Source organism: Nicotiana sylvestris, chromosome 3 (assembly GCF_000393655.2).
Source record: "Nicotiana sylvestris chromosome 3, ASM39365v2, whole genome shotgun sequence".
Classification (NCBI taxonomy): Eukaryota; Viridiplantae; Streptophyta; class Magnoliopsida; order Solanales; family Solanaceae; genus Nicotiana; species Nicotiana sylvestris.
This window is the reverse complement of record NC_091059.1, coordinates 188,986,801-188,995,564: the sequence shown is the minus strand read 5'-3', so window position 1 is coordinate 188,995,564 and position 8,764 is coordinate 188,986,801. Positions and strand designations below refer to the sequence as shown.

At 37.2% G+C, this 8,764-nt stretch overlaps 1 long non-coding RNA gene across 1 annotated transcript; it reads right to left on the bottom strand.

Annotated features, from left to right (window-relative positions):
* Positions 1-262: 262 nt before the first annotated feature.
* Positions 263-2,842, bottom strand: LOC104240837 (uncharacterized). Its single transcript, XR_714551.2, has 2 exons — positions 2,470-2,842; positions 263-664 (listed from the first exon to the last, which is right to left on the bottom strand). It is a non-coding gene; the product is annotated as an uncharacterized lncRNA (long non-coding RNA).
* Between the last annotated feature and the right edge of the window lie 5,922 nt (positions 2,843-8,764).

Sequence of the window (8,764 nt, the reverse complement as noted above, 5' to 3'; positions counted from 1 at the left end):
TTGTGTGTTAATTCCAACCTAACTGTAGATTGGCTGATGTTTTAGGACCTATAATATGTCCGTAACTATAATAAATCCTGTAATTTAATCAATCCTTGTTTGCTAATGGTCGAGAGGTATGAAATTTTCTGATAAAATAATCAGCTCACCTATGCTCTTTTCAAATAATTTAGCTCACTAAGCATCTCGTGGTAAAGGTTGTGAAAGACCATGTAAAGGCAATGAGTCATATTTCCTTGTTTTAATTCAACACAAGATGAAATACTTAATTTCAGCACCACTCATGAATAATGTCACAAAGAGAATATGAGAACTCTCTGAATTCCTTTTTCCTATTTGCACTGTTCTGTTCACATGTAAACCTAATTGCAGAATAAATGTAAACATAGTTACAGAATAAAATTATACAGAGATTAGAGATGTGTCATGTACTGCTAGGCAATGGAGGTCTTGTGAAACACGTTACCCTTCCCAGCGTGAGTTGATGCCATAAAGAATCTTCTATTCTACCATCTACAGATCATATAGTACATTTCATGCTTCTGATGCAATCTAACACTCAGACGCATGCCCTCGGATAGTGAATCATAATACTGAGTCAAGCTGAGACATGGACCTGCTAGCTTTCAGAGTAACCTCGACTCTTCAATTTAACACCAATACCCTGCAAACATAACGAAACTTAGCCAGATGCCAGCGGCCAAGCAGTTTTAAAAAAATATATGAACAGTTAAGATTCATGCATATGTAAAGAGACTTGATAGTATCTGCCTGTACTCGGACAGAGATGGGAACCCAATAACAGCCAGATCAAACAACAAACGAGCAAATATAGAATGCAACCGATTATAACTAGCTCATTTGAGTGAACTAGCTTGAGCAACTATTGCATGTTACAACCAACCAGCCCAAAAAGAATGATCAATACATTTTCCATTCAGAATAATATATAAAGATTTCTGTTTCGGCATAACAAAACATAATTATGTGGCAGTGAATCACAAGTGATAATAGGGCAATTGTAGAGCTGGATGCAAGTTACAGAGTCATTGAGGATAATTTGTATGAGAAATTTTGAAAACCCCAAGCCATAAAACAATTCGAGGGGCCAACCGTTCTCCAAACTTTAATATGTGCATTGATTTGAGACCTCTGTACAACCATAGTGATAGAAGGAGGCATATAACAATCAATGCTGACTTATCAGTACAAACAAGCATCAACCACAGTACAACTTATGCATACATAAGAAAGTGGATCCATCACTATTTTTTGATGAAAAAGCAATCTGATCCAAATAAAAATTAAACTACATTTTTTTTCTTCAGAAAAAAATTTAAAAGATTTCAGTTTAGAGAAAGCATTTGACATTTTGGTTTAGCAGCATTACAATTGATGATCATCTAAATGTTAATTGTATTGAACTGGTGGATTAAAGTTGGCAAGTCATAAGAAATAAAAAGAAAGTTTCTACTACTATAGCCTAAAGGAAGTCAATCAGAGCCAAAAAAGAATAACATATTTCATTGTCAGACAGAACCATAAACTAGTCTATAACTAAATCCTTAACTCATAAAAATGCTCTTCCAATTTTCAAGATCCTAGTTCCCCTTATAAGATTTCCACAAAATACAACCACATTTCAGTTGGGAACTTTTCATCAACCAAATAGCTTCAGCTCGATTGTCTGCTAAAAATACTCAGGTAGATTAAAAATAGGGATTTTTACACAAATAGCCGATAAAATTCATTGTTTACTTTTTCTTAGCAAATATACATTGATTATACATGATTATACATGATTATACACATATTATATATGGACTATGCATATATTATACATCTGCCGACTATTTTTAGTTTAAGCAATTGGGTGGGTGGCTAATTCAGTTAATTCTTCTTTAACAATATGCTTACAGTTCCTGACATAATGATATATATATATATATATATATATATATATATATATATGTAGGAGTATTTTCCAAACTCCTCTATCATAAAAAGTTTTCAAAGGAGCCTGACAAACTTCAAATTCAATGTAAGCATCGATGAGTATCCTCTTCCATCCATACGTACAGGAAGGAGAGAAATAAGCAATGCTAGAGTCATACCATTTCATATTAGCACTGCCGAGGAACAGCTTCAACTCAAAAATGAAATGCAGTTGAGTAAATAGATTGCTAACTCTAGGGAATTTACACAAGCTCGTTAAAATAAAAAGGAATTGGGAGCTGGATGCAAGTTAGTGTCATAATTGATGGTTTTTAGGAGAAAATTTGAAAACCCCAACAGCATAAACAAATTCGAGGGGCCAACCATTCTCCAAACTTTCATATAAGCATTTGATTAGAGACCTCTCTACACCCATAGTACTGGGGAAGAGGAATAGACCAATCAATGCTAACACAAGCCATGTTATGCATACATAAGAATGAACAAAATCAAAATAAGGATATACCAGTTTACCAGTTCTGTTGGAGACATATGACGGCGCAGTATCCGTCCGATTCCGTGAGCTTCGTTGTAAACCAAACACATTATACAGAGACTCAAAGCTCCTCTATACCCTATGCTAAACCACTAAGTTGGATTTAGTATTAGAGGATTCATCATTTAGTATTTAGACAATGATGAATCCTCTAAATATTGAATCCACATAGAGGGAGATGTTCAAATGTAGGTCCAAGTAACAAAGCGATAAAGGAGTTTTCGCTCCTTACTCGTAACGCCTGCCATTGGGAGGCACCGCCAGAGCTATAACACAGACAGCTTATAGATGTACATGCAGCCACTGATTAGGGTTTTAGAGGCACAGCCGCCACTGATTAGGGTTTTGCACATCCAGCGCTGTAGTGGTGCTTCTATTTATAGGAGTAGAAAAAAAGAATGAGCTCCCATTTTTACCAAACTATATGAGAAATGACGAAAATGGTCCTTTATGTTTGAGGTATGTTCTTATTAGTCCTTTAAATAAACTTTTGAGCAATTTTGGTCATTTCCCCATTAAATATTTAACAAACTTTGACTAATAGATTTATGTTGGGTGGTACCCCAAGCTTTATGTTGCATCCACCAAAAGAAGAATTGGTTGAAAAGGTAATAAGTGTATTTTGTTCTCAATTATCTTTCTGTCAATGATTCTGCTATTTCTAATTTGATTACTCATGATAAACCTTTTTGATGTCAAACCTGCACTCAATAGTTTTCAAGTATTTGGTTTTTCTGAATATGAGTCACCTATGAAGCATTCATTTCAGGGATCTGAATGGTATTTTGCCTTCAGTGATGATCTGAGCAGCAAGCGTAGTCCTTTCTTTCTTTAGTAGAAAATCTAGGAGTGGATGCATTTGGCTTTAAAATCTAAAAGCAACATTTGAGACACGAGAGATTAAACCAGACCTTAACACTAAACATGATACTTTTTGCTGATTTTTGGTAATTTTAATAATTAAGATGTTATACATAATCGTGAACTGCATTAGAGCAAAAGGCTGAGGCAATTATGCGAGTTTCATTTTTGCTTTACCATCTGTATAAAAAATAATATCTTGAGGTGGCTTTCTTATAATCTGGATATGCTATTTTGGGGTCAATCTATTAAGAATAGGATTGCATAGTTATGGTTCTTTTCCATCAAAATTTTATTTTATTCAAGACAAGTTATTACAAATACAAGAGCGGGCGGTGATTGCATGAACCAGCGTGCGGACCGTGTGAATCAAATATCGTATTGATGATTCACATGGTTTTGTGATTGCATGAACCAGCGTGCGGACCGTGTGAATCAAATATCGTATTGATGATTCACATGGTTTTCTACCATATGTAGTTCATTTTCATTGTTCATAACCTTCATGGGAAGGTGTGGAGGTTGAGAATAAAGGCATAGCGTTGTCCTTGTCTGTAACAATAGCTTTAGTAAATGAGTTAGCGTTAGTTATGTATTTTCGTGTTTCTTGATTATTACTTGTTGTTGCTTTCGTTTTGGCCTTCTGATTACAATACTCAGTTTTAGTTTTGTATCTTTGTATTTTTTTCTTCGGTTTTAGAATTGGTGTGATTGTTGTTGTCGTTCCTTTTATCTTTCCTAAGTCGAGGGTCTTTCGGAAACACCATCTCTGTCTTTTTGAAGGTAGGGGTAAGGTCTGCATACATACTACCCTCCCCATACCCCAATTGTGGGATTACGCTGGGTTTGTTGTTGTATACTTAACTTAAGAGTTAAGAAGAAAAAAAGGTCTTTTTTTTCATTGTCCAACAACAACAACAACAATAGTGCAATCCCATAAGTGGTGTATAGGGAGGATAGAAAGTACGCAATCTTACCCCTAGCTTTGTGAAGGTAGAGAGGTTGTTTCCAATGCACCCTCGGCTTAAAGAATCATGCATAATCACAACATTATAAAGAACAAACATAGGTTTTATTTATTTTGGTCATCCAAATTATCTATAAAAAAAAGATTAAGATGTATATTTGGTCCGACTAATCCTGAGTCGAGGGTCTATCAGAAACAGCCTCCCTGTCCTACCGGTGTAGGGGTAAGATCTACGTACACATTACCCTCCCCAAACTCCACTTAGTGGGACTTTACTAGGTCGTTGTTGTTGTTGTTGTTGACTAATAGATTTAGCAAAAAGTATGAAAGAAAATATTTTATGAGATCTAACAAGAAATCTTATTAAAGCGGAAAATCTTAGTAGTATAGTTGGTTGGATACAAAACTTTCATCTCGTTAGTAAGAGTTCGATCTCCATCTTATAATCTTCTCCCTCTTTCTCCTTCCCTCCCCCCCTCCGCCCCACACCAAAAAAAAAGTTTCATCAAATCTCAAAAGTTGCACTAGACTCCATGAGTAAATCAAAGTATGAGAAATTGCACTGACACCAAAAATCGGTGTTTTAAAATGCATGGGCGTAAGGTGAGGTATTTTACATATGCCTCAGCGAGGCGTAAGCTCCGAGGCACGGGGCGTAAGCCCCATGGGTTTTTAAAATTTTATATTTCATAAAATAATACAATTTCAATAAATATTTACAAATGGGTAAAATTGCATAAAAATACACACACACACACACTCCATCCCAACAAAAAACTAGTCAAAATAATCAATTATATGTTACTTACAAGCACAAGTGTCACGACCCGAATTCCCATCGTCGGGACCATGATGGCGCCTAATATCACACTCGCTAGGCAAGCCAACGTTAGAGTTATATTCACCTTTTTCTTTATATTTTCATAATTTAAAATTTACAAAACTAATTCGAACAGATATAAATGCGGAGGTACATATTTAACTGATTATCCTTATATTATCAACAAAACTGAAACAGTTATCGTCCAGAAACTGGTGTCAACCCACGAACATTCTAGGAATAGCTACAAGTAATGGTCTGAAAGAAAAGTACATCTGTCTCGAAAGAAAAAAAAATAGAAATGCAGCACATAGGAGGGGATGCCATGGCCTGCGGACGCCTGCATCATTACCTTGGGTCTCCTAGGTGAATGCTTGCAACCGACCTCTCGATCAGCCACAATCAGCTCCAAAATCTCCACAGAAAGTGCAGAGTGTAGTATCAGTACAACCGACCCCAAGTATTGGTAAGTGTCGAGCCTAACCTCGACGAGGTAGTGACGAGGCTAAGGTGGGGCATTTACAATATAACATGCATACAATATATAATAAAGCAAAAAGGAAGTATGGAACGAAATGCAACAGTAACTTGCAATAAAATAATTACGGAACTCAATTATCTTGCCAGTACTCAGCTATAACCAGTCCTTAAGAGAGTTACAGTGCTACATAATAGAATCACAACAGAGGAAAAATACATAAACAATAAAATAATGCGGCGCGCATCCCGATCCCACCATATAATCATTACAATATGAACATTCACCCTTATTACTCCTTGTTGCGGTGTGCAACCCGATCCCACCAGTCTACCCTTATTACTCCTAAATATATCACCCTTATTCCTCATGTTGCGACATGCAACCCGATCCCACCTCTCCACCCTTATTATTCCTTGTTGCGGCGCGCAACTCGATCCCACCAGACAATCACATTTCACCCTTATTCCTCCTGTTGCGGCGTGCAACCCGATCCCACCATGTCAGTACCAATCACACAATAAGAAGAAGTATTTCACGATTTAGCTCAAACCCTCCACGACATTTATGACTCAACCAAATCAAACGGAAATCTATACAATTATGAAATCTCCTCAATATTACTACACAGCGAGACCAAACAGAATATATCATGAAACACCAATAAACCAACTTAAGCCAATAACATAATACAATGAAACTACGGAACTATTAATACCTTCAATAAAGAAAACAACATCTAACAAAAAGCAAATAGACATGGAAGCATCAATAAGCACATAGCAGTTAAGACAGAAAGACAATATATTAGAAATGGGGAAGGGAACATGCTAAACAAATAATTTGGCGGCGCATAGGTACTCGTCACCACACCTATACGCCATGCACATGAAATTTCACATAGCAATTAAGTCTAGGATCCCTAATCCCTCGAGTCAAGGCCATACCAAACATTTACCTCAATCCAACGGCCAATTCAAAGCTCAATTACCACTTTACCTCTCGATTCCACCTCCAATCCACTCGTATCTAGTCATAATTAACTTAGTAACATTAATTATTGCTAAAGAAATCAATTCCAATGAATAATTATATATTTCCCAATATTTTTCCCAAAAAGTAAAAAATCGACCCCGGGCCCGCTTGGTCAAAACCCAAAATTCAGACCAAAACTCGACTACCCATTCACCCCTAAGCCTGGATATACAATTGGTTTTGGAATCCGACCTTAATTTGAGGTCTAAATCCCTAAATTTCAAAATTCTTAAGTTCTACCCAAAAATCCCCAATTCCACCATGAAAAATCCCTAGATTTTAGGATGAAATCTTGTGAAAAGAAGTAAAAGATTGAAAGAAATGAGTTAAGAATCATTTACCTATGATTTGAGGAAGAACTAGCCTTTGGAAAATCGCCTCTTGAAGTTTTAGGTTTTGAAAAATGGAAGAATGAATGAAAAATCTCGTCTAAGTCCAAAGTTATCAGCTGCAAATGTCGCATTTGCAACCTGAGCTTTGCAATTGCGAAGCTCGCATATGCAAGGTCCTCCACACCCCTGCTGCATTCGCAATTGCAAAGGTAATGTTCGCAATTGCGAATAGGAACCTCCACAAATGTGATCAAATGCCCCTCCCCACTTAACATCGCAAATGCGAAGGCTGCTTGGCCCAGCTTTTAATGGCAATTGCGATGGAAGCCTCGCAAATGCGGAAGCAGCAAGGTTCGCAATTGCGATGCCTGACCTTGCAAATACGAGATAAGAAGCATGCAACAAGTTCAACAATACCGGTAAATTTTTCCTAAGTTCCAAAATACTCTGTAGCCTATCTGAAATTCACTTGAGCCCTCAGGGCTCTGATCGGTTCCAACCCTACACCACTATAGAATGGTAAGCAAAAGGTCGGGATCGAATCTGTAGAGAGCTAAGATATGTTTGGAATTGGGTTCCTATCTAATCTAGCAATGTGTGATGTTCTTAATTGCACTTCCAATCATTCTTTGTTTGTTTACTATTCTACTTTAATACTAATGATGCATGAAAATAAGCTAAGTATGATATTTTTGTAAGGTATGGTATTTTTGTAAGGTTTTCTTAATTGGTCTAAAGGCACTAGGGAAGTGACTTGCACTTAGGTGGGTATGTAACGGGATCTAAAACTTAAGGCAAATTTGTTATAATCGGGATCTTGATATAGCCATTGCATATAACTACTCGCTCTATACCTCTCGGTAGTTTGAGTGACTTTGCCCTAATTGGCTTTCTCAAGCCCAATTGGGTGTTCAAACAATGCAAGCAAAATTGGATCAAATCGGGTATTACTATCTCTAGATTTAACCCTTTAATTGGGGCTATCAATCTCTTGAATGCACCCCAATTCCTTGTTGGCTAGAATTTTTTAGACTTAGTCTCTCTTTCTCAATAAGAGCCTAAGTCAAAAAGGCACAAATCAGTATTTGCAACCACCAATTCAACATTTAAAGCATAAATCAAACCCAATATTATTCACCCATAAACATTTAAGCCTTAAAATTGAAGACCCATTAAATACCCACACTAGGGTTGAGCCACAACCCTAGCTAATGGGTTTAGCTACTCATAATCAAAGAAGAAATCAAAGATTGAGATGAAATATAAGCCATAAAAAAGTAGTCACGAGATTAAAATCTAAGATTAATTGCTAAAGATATTCTAAAATTACTCAAAAAAGTAAAAGGAGGCGGTTCACGTGCTCTACAAAACGACATATGACCTAAAAATCTGAAAAAGAACTATTTATACACCGCAAAGTTTTTCGAACAAAAATGCCCATACGGAGGTTCCGCTGACAGTGGAAAATAGACCGTTGCAGCGCTATAGCTACCGCGGCTGCGCAAAAGTGAGTGCGAACCGCGGTCTTTAATTTTTAGATCCATTTTTGGTTCTCTGAATCTGGCTTCCGCTGGGCGATAAAATGATCGCAGCTGCGCAAAAGCCACTACCGCCGCGCAATTTCACCGCGGGCAGCGGTAACTTGATAAGCCCAAAATTACAGCTCTCTAAACCTTGCCACCGCTGAGAGCGAAATCAAGACCGTCTCAGCGGCGGACCCTCCGCGTCCACCTTTGTTTCTTCGCAGTCAGCGCTCTTTTGGCCCAGCTTTTGAACTTGT